The sequence below is a fragment of the Hyperolius riggenbachi genome, chromosome 6 (assembly GCF_040937935.1).
Source record: "Hyperolius riggenbachi isolate aHypRig1 chromosome 6, aHypRig1.pri, whole genome shotgun sequence".
Classification (NCBI taxonomy): Eukaryota; Metazoa; Chordata; class Amphibia; order Anura; family Hyperoliidae; genus Hyperolius; species Hyperolius riggenbachi.
This window is the reverse complement of record NC_090651.1, coordinates 330,593,565-330,609,604: the sequence shown is the minus strand read 5'-3', so window position 1 is coordinate 330,609,604 and position 16,040 is coordinate 330,593,565.

Here is a 16,040-nt window from a genome sequence, read left to right as displayed (position 1 = left end):
GCAGATGGCAAACGCTCACTCACCTATCCATGATCCAAGCAATAGAGATCCCGTCATCTGAAACCCATCTGTCTCTTCTACAGTGCAGCCGCTCGCTCTGAACTTCCTGATTCTCAGATCAGACATGAAGTAGGAAGTAGTAATAGTAGTAGTAACAGAGCGGCAGCACTCTAGAGGAGACAGATGGGCTCCGGATGACGGGACCTCTATTGCTTGGATCGCAATAGGTGAATGTGATTCATCTGGTGCTGTCATTCTCCCCCACTGCGGCTGCCTTCTCTGCTGGACTATCGTATTCACTGGGATGGAGGCTGCATGGTGGCTGTCTAGTTTGGGAGGAAATTGGTTGTTCGGTGGTGGGAGTGGTTATGTAATTCTGTCTGGGGAACGGCTTCCGGTTTGGCGGTGTCCAGAGCTTTCTGCTATTGCCAGGCTGGAGATGCAGGGGGAAAGTGCTGCTGCTGTGATATCTGGCGACCTTTTCACAGGGGTGCCCCAGCCCCTGAGTGCAAATGTCCCAGCCATTCATCTCTCACTCTGCATTTTGCCGCTGCTATTCCCTGCATTGTGCACCCACAGAGGAAAGCGTGCTGTTGCCCATAGCAACCAGTAGCTCGGCTGCCCGGTGTGTGCGCGTATTGCTGTGCAGCTGCATCTTCTGATTCTATTACGACATGATGGGGGGGCCCAAATCAGTTACTTTGCTTAGGGCCCCATTTAGCCTTAATCCGGCTCTGCTTATGCCCAATATAAGGAATATAGCAGAAACTCCTAATACTGGCCATACATGTAATGATTGCAAAGACCCTAAAATGCCAGGACAGACCCCACGAATGATGCCATTTTGGAAAGAGGACATCCCAAAGTATTCCGTTAGGTGCATGGTGAGTTCATAGAATATTTTATTTTTGTCACAAGTTAGCAGAAATTGTGTTTTTTTTTTTTTTTTTCACAAAATGTCATTTTCCGCTAACTTGTGACGAAAATAAAATTTTCTATGAACTCACCATGGCCCTCATGGAATACCTTAGCGTGTATTCTTTCCAAAATGGGGTCATTTGTGGGGTTTGTTTACTGTCCTGGCAAGTGGGGGGGGGGGGGTGCTAAATTGTAAGCATCCCAGTAAAGCCTGAAGGTGCTCATTGGACTTTGGGCCCCTTAGCACAGTTAGGGTGCAAAAAAGTGCCACACATGTGGTATTGCCGTACTCAGGAGAAGTAGTATAATGTGTTTTGGGGTGTATTTTTACACATACCCATGCTGGGTGGGAGAAATATCTCTGTAAATGTCACACAATTGTCCATTTACAGAGAGATTTCTCCCACCCAGCATGGGTATGTGTAAAAATACACCCCAAAACACATTATACTACTTCTCCTGAGTACGGCGATACCACATGTGTGGCACTTTTTTGCACCCCAACTGCGCTAAGGGGCCCAAAGTCCAATGAGTACCTTTAGGATTTCACAGGTCATTTTTAAGTTAGCGGAAATTGATTTTTATTGGGGTTTTTTTTTTGTGTCATTTTCCGCTAACTTGTGACAAAAAATAAAATCTTCTATGAACTCACCATACTCCTAACGGAATACCTTGGGGTGTCTTCTTTCTAAAATGGGGTCATTTGTGGGGTTCCTATACTGCCCTGGCATTTTAGGGGCCCTAAACCGTGAGGAGTAGTCTTGAACCCAAATTTCTCAAAATGATCTGTGAAATCCTAAAGGTGCTCATTGGACTTTGGGCCCCTTAGCGCAGTTGGGGTGCAAAAAAGTGCCACACATGTGGTATTGCCGTACTCGGGAGAAGTAGTATAATGTGTTTTGGGGTGTATTTTTACACATACCCATGCTGGGTGGGAGAAATATCTCTGTAAATGGACAATTGTGTGTAAAAAAATCAAAATTTCTCCCACTCAGCATGGGTATGTGTAAAAATATACCCCAAAACACATTATACTACTTCTCGTGAGTACGGCGATACCACACGTGACCCATTTTTGCAGCCTAGGTGCGCTAAGGGGCCCAACATCCAATGAGCACCTTTAGGCTTTACAGGGGTGCTTACAATTTAGCACCCCCAAAATGCCAGGACAGTAAATACACCCCACAAATGACCCCATTTTGGAAAGTAGACACTTCAAGGTATTCAGAGAGGGGCATGGTGAGTCCGTGGCAGATTTCATATTTTTTGTCACAAGTTAGCAGAAATGGATTTTTTTTTTTTGTCACAAAGTGTCATTTTCCGCTAACTTGTGACAAAAAATAAAATCTTCTATGAACTCACCATGCCTCTCACTGAATACTTTGGGATGTCTTCTTTCCAAAATGGGGTCATTTGGGGGCTATTTATACTATCCTAGAATTTTAGCACCTCATGAAACATGACAGGTGGTCAGAAAAGTAAGAGATGCTTTAAAATGGGAAAATTCACTTTTGGCACCATAGTTTGTAAACGCTATAACTTTTACCCAATCCAATAAATATACACTGAATGTTTTTTTTTTTTTTATCAATGACATGTAGCAGAATAACTTTCGTGCTCAAATGTATAGGAAATTTTACTTAATTTGAAAAATGTCAGCACAGAAAGTTTGTCATTTTTTTGACAAAATTCATGTCTTTTTTAATGAATATAATAAAAAGTATAATAAAAAGCACCAAAAGAAAGCTGTATTAGTGACAAGAAAAGGAGGTAAAATTAATTTAGGTGGTAGGTTGTATGAGCGAGCAATAAACCGTGAAAGCTGCAGTGGTCTGAATGGAGAAAAAGGCTCTGGTCATTAAAGCCAATGGGAACTAGTTTAAAAATAAAAAAGTCGGATACTCACCTAAGGAGAGGGAAGGCTCGGTCCTAATGAGCCTTCCCTCTCCTCTCTTGGTGCCCTCGGTGCTGCGCTGGCTCCCCGTTCGCGTCCGCCGCCGCAGGGACTTCGGAGGTCTTCGGGAGCACTCGGGCTTCCGAAGACGGGCTGCTCCATACTACGCACGCGCGAGTGCGTCATAGAGGGCGCTCGCGCATGCGTAGTAAGGAGCGGCACGTCTTCAGGGGAGCCCGAGTGCTCCCGAAGGCTTCCGAAAGCTCCCTTCGGCATGCGGAAGTGGCAGTATTTGACCGAAGTGGTCGAATACTGCCACGGGGGATCCTGCGCGGGACTGGGCACCGGGAGAGGAGAGGGAAGGCTCATTAGGACCGAGCCTTCCCTCTCCTTAGGTGAGTATCCGACTTTTTTATTTTTAAATTGGTAAACACTCACTTTAAGGGGCGAAAAGACTGTGGTCCTCAAGTGGTTAAGTGACATTGCCTATGTGATGTGCTGCATTTTTTGAGAGAGGGGCTTCATCCAACATTTTGCTGGGCAGGCCTACTTAGATCATGTTAAGTTCATGTAAATTTGACTCCACTCATGACCACACCCATGTTCTGGTGCATGGCCACACATATTTTTGGCTGGGGTGCCCAAAAGTGCCCCGGATCTTTTATGGTGGCCACTAATGATCCAATCTTTTTCATCCAATCTTACCAAATCTATGTAGTAGAAGGGTAAATTAGTGAATATACTGAATGGATACTTCAGATAAGTTACCTTATATTGCATAGAAATTGTAAGATTGGATGAAAAGGATTGGATCATTAGTGGCCCCCTTTAGGATCCTAGCAATGCCCCTAGCCCCGGATCTTCCAGGACACTAGCAATGCCCCCGGACTGGGAAGGTTCTATGGTATCCCAAGCCTCTACTCTTCTTAAGATGGCCATACACTTGTTGATTTGCCATCAGATCGACCAACAGATCCCTCTCTGTAAGTGACAACAACATAGGAGAAAAGTAATTTATGGCTCATTTTACTCTGGGGAAAAAAAGTACTACTTTGTTTGTTTGCAAGGAATCCATCTGCCGCATAGGCTTGTCAGGATGGTGTGAACAACTGTTTGCATGTGTACAGCGTTGTTTGAAAGATCAATCAGTTCATGCAAAAGGACCCAAGAAATGCTATTGCAGGCTACATACTTCCTCCTTTTTCATGCATGCACTCTGCTCAAAAATATTAAAGTGGACTTGAACTCAGAACTCCTCTCTGCTGTAGAAGATAAACAGCATAATAACCTTTAAGGTGCGTACACCCGCACTACTAAATGCAACAACGGGTCCGCCGGACCCTCCCGCTGGGCGGTCTTTAGCCGACAGTATGCGCGTGTGTACGCGCTGTCGGCGGACTGATAAGGCTGTTTCTGAGCGATCCGGTCAGTGGATATCAGTCCGCCGCTCAGCGGATCGCTCAGAAGCAGCCTTATCAGTCCGCCGACAGCGCGTACACACGCACATACTGTCGGCTAAAGACCGCCCAGCGGGAGGGTCCGGCGGACCCGTCGTTGCATTTAGTAGTGCGTGTGTACGCACCTTTAAACAAAAAATGTCCGTTACAGCTGACTTAAATCTGAACTGTTTCTACTTCCTGATTCATGGAAGCAGACTTATTGTTCACAGCTTGTGCTTTCAAATGAGCTAATCTGCCATAGGCAGTTGTGCGACACAAGGGAGGGATCAAATTACAACTAGTGATTATACACAAATGAGGGGGAATTAGACAGGCTAAAATCATAGGCTAAACATACAGGGCACATTTCTGTTATGTTTTCCTTGTGTCCTGTGCAAGAGTTAAGGTCCACTTTAAGAAATATCTGGCAATCTCTATCACTCCTTGTTTAAAAATCGTCGGCAGACCATATCCACCGGGATGCATCCATCCATCGCTGCCTGGCCCCGCCTCCCCCTCACTGGAGAAAACTGAAGTGGAGTGATGAGGGGTCTTCGGGGCGGCTTTGCGGGACAAGACACTGCAGGTAAATATAAGTTTTTCATACAGCAAGGCTGCAGGATTTAATCATTTAATCTGGAGATCCTCTTTAAGCAAGAACCTGTTGGAAATTATCGTTTCAACCGATTTATCTGATGGTAAATTGCATGGTGTGTATGGCCATACATCTAGCGATAATGGGCAGAATCGACCAAGAGACAGAGCTTCGATCACATTTGATCAGAGAGATTTGTCAGATGCCCATACACCACAGGCCGATTCCCGATCAATTTCAGCATGAAATCTCTCGGGAATCGTCAGAGATCGCCTAATGTATAAATGTGCATGTGTGTGTGTGCATTTATACTTTACCTGTCCTGTCGCAGTACATGTACAGCTTCTGAATCGGCCGCTCTTCCATAGCAGCATACATGCCGCCAGTGTAGTGTGACGTCACAGGCCGCACTATGCGCCAGCGGTGAGTATGGGGCTAACGGAAGAGCGGCGGATTCAGTAGATGTAGGTGCGCTGCCACACAGGACAGGTAAAGCATAAATGCGTACACACATTTATGCATTAGGGGAACAGCGCCAGAGGCGGGGGTCGTCATTTGTCCCAATATCGCTTGCAGTTACAGCTGCGCTCCCGATCGACCACAACGACCCAACATATTGCAGCATGTCTGACCGATGTATGCGACCGATTTCAGCCTGAAATTGGCCGCATTCTTTATTGGCATTCACTTGGCGGCACCATTTTTTTTTTCTTTTCTTTCTTCTGATTATAATAATTGAATTGGATGATTCATCAGCCACGAAGGGCCCATTCACACTTGAAAAGTGGCAAAATGGTAGCGCCCAGCGCTACCGGTTTGCATGGGTGATTTTATCACTGTAAAATCACTGTACAAATTCACGTTCTTTTGCAATTGCGATTAGCGCTTTAACCTCCTTGGAGGTAACCCCGTAGTTCGGGGTAAGCCGCGCAGGAGGTTTTCTCCGGCCCTGCTGGGCCGATTTGTTTAATTTTTTTTTTGCTGGATGCAGCTAGCACTTTGCTAGCTGTGCCAGCACACCGATCGCCGCCGCCCCGTGCTCGATTGCCGGTATCCGCCGCACCCCCCCCCACCCCCCAGACTCCGTGCGCTGCCTGGCCAATCAGTGCCAGGCAGCGCTGAGGGGTGGTTCGGGACTCCCAATGACAACGGTGACGTCTTTGACGTCATCCCGCCCCGTCGCCATGGCGACGGGGGAAGCCCTCCAGGAAATCCCGTTCTTTGAACGGGATTTCCTGATCGGATATCGCCGAAGGCGATCGAAGCGGGCGGGGGGATGCCGCTGAGCAGCGGCTATCATGTAGCGAGCCCTGGGCTCGCTACATGATATAAGAAATTTTTTTTTAAAAAAAACTGCTGCGCTCCCTCCTGGCGGAATTTTTTATACCGCCAGGGGGTTAATAACATCCTAATCACGATAGCTGTTTAATTGTAGCGAAATTCTGCATGCAACATGTTTGCGATTGCCTCTAATCGCGGAACGCCCACGTTCGTCGGGAATCACGGCAGTGTGATCACTGCCATATAGTTACAATTGCATTAGTGCTTTAAAGAGTGCTAGCTCTTTGGCGTTAAACTGGCGCTAATTGCCCTAGTGTGAATGAGCCCTAATGCTGGGAATACACAATTAGATTTTTTTTTTTTTTTAGCCGATTTACTTTCTGATTTTTCTTATCAATTTCCATTCGTTTCTTTGAGAAATCAGTCAGAAAAATGATTGAATAAAAGAATGTTGGAAATTAAATTTCTCATGGGCTCGTTAAGCCTCTTCCACCCCTAATCGCTAAAGTGCTAGCGTGTTTTAAAAATGCTAGTGCTGTTTTAGTCTATGGCAATGTTCACACTTGAGCGATTAGCGATAATCGTGGGCATTCCGAAATTATGGGAAATTGCAAACCTGTTACTTGCAGCATTTTTCCGGTGATTTTTGGAGCGATCGCCATTAGCATAGATAGAAACGCTGATTGGGATTGCTCCAAAAACGTGATTTTTTTCCCCCCTGTTAAATTGCGGAAAAATAACCCAAGCAAACGCTACCGCAAATCGCTAGTGGTTAGCGATTTTAGGTGTGAACGAGCCCTTAGGCCCCATTCACACTAGAGTGTTTTGCCGCGATTTCGGCAAGACACTCAAACGCTAGAGCTTTTTAAAAGCGCTAGCGTAATGAAACCCTATGGTCCCGTTCTTGGGCGATTTGCGCAAATCGCCCAAAAATGGGCAAAAACTCAACGCGTAGCCTGCACCATTTTCAGGCGATTTCCAGGCGGTTTGCGTTTCAGTGCTATAGAATCGCGCCAAAATCGCCGCAGTGTTCAGTGATTTTTCCACATGACATCGCGGAAAAATCACTCCTGCAATTTTGAAAACGCAAGTGTGAATAGAGCCTAAAGGTCCGTACACACGCCGGACTTTAGGCAATGACGGGTCCGTCAATGCCTCCCGCTGGGTGGGCGTGCCAGCGACAGTCCGGCGTGTGTACGCTCTGTCGTCCGACTGATACGGCTGTTTCTGAGCGATCAGCCGTATCAGTCTGACGACAGAGCGTACACACGCCGGACTGTCGCTGGCACGCCCACCCAGCGGGAGGCAACGACGGACTCGTCGTTGCCTAAAGTCCGGCGTGTGTACGGACCTTATAGGTGGTGGTTTTTTTTTTTTTTTTTTTTTCCCCCTCAGGAGGAGTTGGAAGTTGATCTACCTGGACTGACTGCTTTGTGTAGAGCTTGATCCTCATGTAAGCATATTGATGCATTGTGTTGCAAACCACAGTGTGTAATTGGATTTATTGCCCTTCTTTCAGATGATTTGGTTTTTACACCCTATTCTTCTTCTTGCCTTTCTTTGTTTACTATTGTTTAGCAAGCTGTGGTGAGATGAGAGCCTCTGAAGTACAGGCCCATACATTGTATGCAAACAATGAGCTCCAGGTCTGCCTCCTGTGAATGGATTTGTGTATTTTGCAAATGTCCAGTCATATGCTGATGTGGGCAGAGTGATTAGGGCCTTCTCATTAGTATGTTAATATAGAATTCCTGGAAAGGGATGGGACAGGATGGACCCTGCAGAGCAGCAGGGGGTGGGAGGAGGAGGTGTGCAGGAATTTCTGCTCACCAGGCAGGTTCACTCCTGGCTGGAGGACACAGTAGTATTAACCACCCTGGCGTTCTGATTAAATCGCCAGGGTGGCTGCGGGAGGGTTTTTTTTAAATAAAAAAAAAACTATTTCATGCAGCCAACTGAAAGTTGGCTGCATGAAAGCCCACTAGAGGGCGCTCCGGAGGCGATCTTCCGATCGCCTCCGGCGGCAAGAGATAACACGGAAGGCCGCAATGAGCGGCCCTCCGTGTTTCGCTTCCCTCGTCGCCATGGCGACGAGCGGAGTGACGTCATTGACGTCAGCCGACGTCTTGACGTCAGCCGCCTCCGATCCAGCCCTTAGCGCTGGCCGGAACTGTTTGTTCCGGCTACGCTGGGCTCGGGCGGCTGGGGGGACCCTCTTTCGCCGCTGCACGCGGCGGATCGCCGCGCTGCAGCGGCGATCAGGCAGCACACGCGGCTGGCAAAGTGCCGGCTGCGTGTGCTGCTTTTTATTTGGTGCAAATCGGCCCAGCAGGGCCTGAGCGGCAGCCTCTGGCGGTGTTGGACGAGCTGAGCTCGTCCAGACCGCTCAGCAGGTTAAGGTGGCCATACATCAGGCAACTTGGCCGATCGACCATTTGATCCGATAATTATGGAATCTGTTGAAAATTGGTACCGCCAAGTGCATGCTCAATCGGCAATGCAACCAGCTTTGGGCTGAGCATGTAGATTGGACCTGCTGCGTGATGTTGGGATGTCGTGGTCGGGGAGATGTAAATCGGTATAAGCGAGTGATATCGGGACGAATGTGACAAACCCCCGCCGCTGCCCCCCCCCCCCCCCCAATGTTCTATGTGCCTCCCTGGTGCACTATACATTACCTGTCCACGTTTGCCGCTGGCTCTTCCATACATGCGCGCCACTTGGTTGCCGGTGTACATGTTGTTGTTGTGTGATGTCGCATGCGCCCATGTTACTCTGGCAACCACCGGGGGCCTGTGTATGGACGGGGCTAGCGGCAAATAATGTACAGTGCACTGGGGGGAAGGGGAGCACATTGAACATTAGGAGGGGACAGCATCAGGATGGCTAGGCAGCAGCAGCAATTCCAGATTGATGTCAGCATGAATCTGATCGGGATTCAGCCTGCGGTGTATGTACTTGCCTAAGGTCTCCTACTGAATAGGTGCTGGCTTACTGAACAGGCAGAGCCGAGATTCGAACCCTGGTCTCCAGTGTCAGAGGCAGAGCCCTTAACCATTACTCCATGCAGCCACTACCTACATGCGATTCAAGCCGGGTAACACTCCCTGTTCCATCGATAGGCTTCCCGTCCGAATCGTATGCTGGTGCCATTCAGATGACATGGTGCAGTTTACCGGAGCATGCATCCAAACCCCTGTAGCCATGCATGGCACAGCTATAGCGATTCGGCATCCATCTGAAAATGGCACCTGTGAATAATGGCGCACAGTGTTGCCGCTAATCCGTTTGCCGCTTATCTCTATTTAACGTTAAAGCCTTATTGTTATTTAGCGTTAAAGCCTTATCGTTATTTAGCGTTAACACACAGAACCCTTTCTGTACCTATCCCTAACCCCTAACCCCTCCCTGGTGGTGCCTAACCCTAACCACCCCCCTGGTGGTGTATATTGTACTGTAACTATACGTAATCTAACCCTACTCTCACACAGAACCCTCCCTGTACCTATCCCTAACCCTAAGACCCCCCTGGTGGTGCCTAACCCTAACCACCCCCTTGGTGGTGCCTAAAGGTCCGTACACACGCCGGACTTTAGGCAACGACGGGTCCGTCGTTGCCTCCCGCTGGGTGGGCGTGCCAGCGACAGTCCGGCGTGTGTACGCTCTGTCGTCAGACTGATACGGCTGTTTCTGAGCGATCCGCCCGGCGGATCGCTCAGAAACAGCCGTATCAGTCTGACGACAGAGCGTACACACGCCGGACTGTCGCTGGCACGCCCACCCAGCGGGAGGCAACGACGGACCCGTCGTTGCCTAAAGTCCGGCGTGTGTACGGACCTTTACCCTAAGACCCCCCTGGTGGTGCCTAACCCTAAGACCCCCCCCCCCCCCCCAGTGGTGCCTAACCCTAACCTTGACAGTGTTACATTAAATCCATTTACCGTTTTGCAGTTAAATAACGTCTGCAGTTTGGCTTATGTAGGGCGCTATTGTTAATAACATTAGTGTGTGCCACTATTGATAAATAACGGTAGTGTGTGCCGGTTTTCTTCTTTTTTCCCTGTGCGCCATTATTATACAGTACTAACGATAAATAGCAATAAGCGTATCTTTTTAATGCGGCGCCATTTTTATGCATAGGCGCTGTGCGCCATTATTCACTGATCCCAGCGATTCGGGTGGGACTTCACATAAGCATGGGTGCTGCGTCCGTGTCTGAAACTGTGGAAATGGGCCTATATGCTGGGACAATGTATTTTACTATAGATAAATATTAGAAGAGTTAGCCACACTGTAGCTGAATTACCCATTCATTACCTGGCAGATTCGATTACTCTGAATCTACCAGAAATCTATGTTCCAACATGTCTGACCGAAATCATTGGTCAGAAAATCTCAATCGATTAGGGGCATTAGTGGGAAGTAAGATTGATTTTTCAATACATTTAATGCTGAAATCTATTGAAAAATCTGTGTGTGGAAGGATTAAATCGTTCTCTGATCAAATTCATGGCAATTAATGTGTTTGCTTGCTTTTATATAAACGTGCTCACTGAGTTTCCAATGGGAAGCCCCCGGTTGGTACCCACATACAGCAGGCCTGGATTTACTTCAGCGGAGCCTATAGATGTTCTGGTACCCCAGACTCCTACCTACCCAGACAAACCTCCCTCCAAACCGAAAGTGTGCTGGCAGCAGGCCTGGCTGTCACCTCTCCTCTGATTCCCCTGCCCAGTGTATGTAGTCAGAGGTGCCTCCCAGTACTATAATCATAATCCTAACTTTTGTATCGCACTTTCCTACTGTCAAGCTGAAAGTGCTTGAAAGTGTCAGCCTCTAAGGACGCGTTGAGTCTTGTCTAAGAACTCCATACTGAATAGGAAGAGCCATGTCAGAGGCAGGCAGGGTACACACTATCCAGCCAGATGTATGCCCCAGGTAGCTAGAGGTGTGCCTGACTATAGGTAGTGGAAGGCCCCAGTATTGGTAGCCACAGGTTTCCCCTACCCCAATATTTGATAACCAGAGTTAACACAACTGTAGTGAGAATGTAGTGGCTGCCATATTTTTTCCTTTTTAAGCAATACCTGTTTCCTGGCAGTCCTGATGATCTATTTGGCTGCAGTAGTGTCTGAATCACACCAGAAACAAGCATGCAGCTAACCTTGTCGGATCTGACCATGTCAGAAACATCTGCTGCATGCTTGTTCAGGGTCTGGCATTGCATATAAGGAAATAAATATGGCAGCCTCCATATCCCTATCACTTCAGTTGTCCTTTAACTTCCTAGTATAGGAAGCCAAAGGGCCCCCTCCAGTTTTAGCCCCCCCCCCCCCCCATATAGGTAGCCAGCTGTGTCCATGTATTAGATAGTCCCTTCAGATTGGCAGTATCAGTTGAAAATCGGTGCTGCAAAAAGCATGCCTGATCAACTATTCGACAAAATTGGTTGGCTGAATGTATCGCTCTGACATGCTGCTAGAGGTCAGGTCGTCGTGCTTAATCAGGTGCGCGGCCGTATGCCCCTGCAATAATACTTTACTTGTCAAACCGCGACGAGGCAGGGTCTCAAGGCCGATTGCCAAAAGATTTCATGCTGAAATCGATCGGTAATTGGCCTTTGGTTTGTCTGCAAACCGATCTCTTTCTAATTAGTGATCTATCGGTTGATCGGCTGCTAAAATTGCTAGATGTATGGACCACCCTCAGTTATTCTACTGCGAGATGCAAAATCAATACAAAACTAAGCAACCATTGTTACCTCACCACCCACCTCCCACCACAGAAGAAATTTACTGCTGTGTTCAGTCCAGCTTTTGATCAGTAATTTGTCTGAAATTCCCCAAGCAGCCCACCCAAATTTTGGTCAACATTATGCTGGGGACACACGGGTCGATCCGGCGGCCGATTAGCCGCCGGATCGACCCCCGCTGCGTCCCCGCTCGTCCTTGCGGATCGATTCCCGCTTGTCCCCGCCGGCGCTCCTTATCAGCCGCTCGATTCCCCGCTATTGTCCGCCGGCGGGGATCGAGCAGGGAATCTATCCGGCAGGTCATCGGACCTGTCGGATATTATCATTCGAGCCATCAGGCTTGACCAGGCATGGGCAAACTTGGCCCTCCAGCTGTTAAGGAACTACAAGTCCCACAATGCATTTGCCTTTATGAGTCATGACTATGGCTGTCAGACTCCTTCTATGCATTGTGGGATTTGAAGTTCCTTAACAGCTGGAGGGCCAAGTTTGCCCATGCCTGGACTGATAAGCCTGTGTTACCTGCCGTGTATGCCCATGCTTGGATTCAGGTTTGTGATCCACATTTTTGTCCTGTTTGCACAAACTAGCAATTGATCAAACACGTTCTCATGAGACCACAGAGCCACTGATGTCAGAACACCTCATGCATTTATGTCCTGCAATAGGGCAGCACGGTGGCGCAGTGGTTAGCGCTCTTGCCTTGCAGCGCTGGGTTCCCAGTTTGAATCCCAGCCAGGTCAACATCTGCAAGGAGGTTGTATGTTCTCCCTGTTTGTGTGGGTTTCCTCCGGGCACTCGGGGGCCGCCCCCCCCCCCAAAAAAAAACATAAAAAAATAATTGTTAATTGGCTTCCGCATAAAATTGGCCATAGACTGATACATGCAGTACATGATTCACACATAGACATATGACTATGGTAAGGGACTAGATTGTGACTCCCTCTGAGGGACAGTTATTATGCAGCGCTATACAGAGTATGTAGTCTTGTTACTATGTCGGTGCTATATAAATACATAAATAAATTAATCCAAAGCGTAGACAAAGTCCAGGATCAAACCAGCAGCCAGGGAAATGAAGGCCCCATACAGGGGCTAGATGAAATGTGGGCGATGACAACCACCACTGCTGAGTATCCAGTGTGTGTACAGCAATCTCCGATCCACTTGGCGGGTCGATTGGGCCGAGGATGGTTGGGAACCTTGTTCCCTCCACTTACCCAGTTGTCGTGTGTCATTATGTGCTGCTTTTTCAGCTCTCTGCCCAACCCCCGACGTATCTTTCCCGTGTCGGCCCTGCAGTGTCGCCTGAGGGGATTGCACACCAACCTCTGCTGGTCATGTCACCGTGTGTACCATATGTACAAGGTTTAATGCTGGGTACACAAATAGTATTTAACGTCCAGTCGACGGGAATTGGACAGTTATTTCCATCATGTCTGATCTGCTCCTGTTCGATAATGGGATCGATTTGCCGAAGTTATCAAGAGAAAATCGATCCCGTTATTGGGAGCAGTTTGGACATGTACATAGAATGCAACTGTCTGTCAAATTACCCATTACCCATTGATCAGGCGCAAAATTGTGTGCATTGTGTACCTGGCCTAAGGCATTCAGAATGGAGTCAAATACTGTACACCTGTAATGAGGGATATGGAGGCTGCCACATTTCCCTTTTAGGCCTCAGTGAGATGTTGCGTTTGATGCGACATTAAAGTAGCACAACTAACGCAGCGCATGTAGGTTATGGAATTGGATGTTATTTTGCACTGCGTTGTCTCTTGGTGCGCCGTTTTCGTTGCATACTCATGGAATGAGAACGATGCATGCGTAAAATTTTATTAAAAAAAACCTTACTGAGCATGTGCAACACACATAACGCAACAGAGCACAGCATGCAGCCCCCAGTAATAACACTACACGTTACACACTAACGCAACGTGTGCACTGTGAATATCGCACAGACTTTGCATTGCTGTGCGTTACTCTGCGTGAAAGTATTTTCTAACGTGCGACTTTAACTTTGCACTGTGAAAGAGGCCTTAAACAATACCAGCTGCCTGGCTATCCTGCTGATCCGCTGCCTCGAATAGTCATAGCCCCTAAACAAGCATGCAGCAGATCAGGTATTTGACATTGTCAGACCTGACAAGATTAGCTGCATGCTTGTTTCTGGTGTTTTTCAGACACTACTGCAGGCAGATCAGCCAGGATTGGAGTGCCAGGCAACTGGTATGGTTTTAAAAGGAGATAAATATGGTGGCCTCCATATGTCTCTTTAGTTGTCCTTTAAGTTCTCTTTTAAAGGTATTTTTTAAAACCGATATCTACCTCCCAACTTTTTGAGATGAGGGCCACTTAAGCCACACCCCTGATCCCGCCCCGTCACACCGCTAGTCACGCATACCATACAGATTTCGTAAGAAAAATGTTTTATAATTCAAACCACACTGGTTCGTTCTATCCTGGTTCATTTTCCGTCATATTAACATTTGAAAATAAAAAAACATCAATTTAAAAGATGGTAATAAAGTTTAGAACCAATTAAACACATTTTTCAGTAGAGAAATACATACATTTACATAGAAAGAGGGCCAAATGAGGAAGAAAGGGGGATGGGGAAAGGGCTCCCAAAGAGGGACTGTCCCTCCAAAAGGACAGTTGGGAGCTATGCAGAAAGACGAAGGCCTTGTTCACGTTATAAATCACCAGCACGATCATAAGCGATGAGCGATTTAAAGAGTGATTTTTTTTTTTTTAGAGCCCATTCACACTAGTGTTTTGCCGGCAATTTCGGCAAAGCGCTAGCTCTTTTTAAAGCACTAGTGCAATAATACCTTATGGGCCCGTTCTCACTTGGGCTATTTGCGTTAATCGCCAGCAATTAACGCAAATCGCCAAACGCAAATGTGTAGCCTGCACCATTTTTAGGCGATTTCCCGGCAATAGCGTTTAGTGCTATAGCCACCCCCCCCCCCCCCCGCATTAATCACAGAAAAATCACCCCCACAAAACGGCAGCGGTAATCGCCGGCGTTATGTGCTTTTAGGTGTGAATGGGGCCTTAAAGCATTTACAAGCGCTTTCTGTTTTTTGTTTTTTTTTTGCTTAGAAACGCGCTTTTGTGGAGCGATTTTTATTTTTAATTTATTTCACTTCCTGACGTTAGTCAGGAAATGAGCGCTTTGACCTTGAAATTAATAAATACAATGTATTTAAGCACTCGGGAAATCGCTTTTCAAAGCGCTTTTTCAAGCTTTTCCCCTATACTTTCTATTGAAGCGCAAATGCTCAGAAAATGGCGCAGGAGCCACATTTGTGATTGGCTAGAGTGAAATCGCTCTAAAGGGGCCCATACACTCAGCCGATTATAGATCGATCGAGATTGATTGACCAATCGATTTCAACCGATCTGACATGTTGGAAAATTTAGGAAGATCTGTTGAGATTGCTTATTTTGCATTGGACCGAATGGAAATCTGATGGCAAAAAAATGGCATCAGATCGATTTTCAATAGATTTCATACTGAAATCTATTGGAAATCTGTTCATTGTAAAAAAAAATAAAAAAAATTCCTGAACACATCAGCAGACTGAGGCTGTTTCTGAACGATCCAGCAGGAGGGTCTGATGGGCCCATCTTTGGCAGAAGTAGGGCTTGTGTATAAAGTTGCATTCAGACCTTTTTTCTTTTTTTTTTCCATGGGAGAAGGAATTGAATGTTGGAGCTTCCTGTCAGGCACCATATGTGATGTTATTGGTGTCACCACACACTGCTGGGCTCCTCCCGCCTCCCTGCTAATCAGCACATGTGTTATCAACACATTTACATTTTGTTTGGACACCTTGACTTTAATCAGATGAAATGCTGATCCCATGCATGCAGCTTTCATATGTAAATACGCCCAGAGGGGACTGGATCTCTGCAGGATTACATGATGAAACCTTCTCAGGTTAACCATTAAAATGTATCCTTGCTTGTTTAAAAAAAATAAATTATGCAACACTCTGAAGATTTGCCTGCCGATGGACCATCAGATAATTATTAATCTGATAGAAATTGGTGACAGCTAGAGCATGCCCTGGCCCGAAATTGGTTGCATGTATGGATTGGACATTTATTTTTATTTTCGTATTTATATAGCGCTAACATATTACAGTG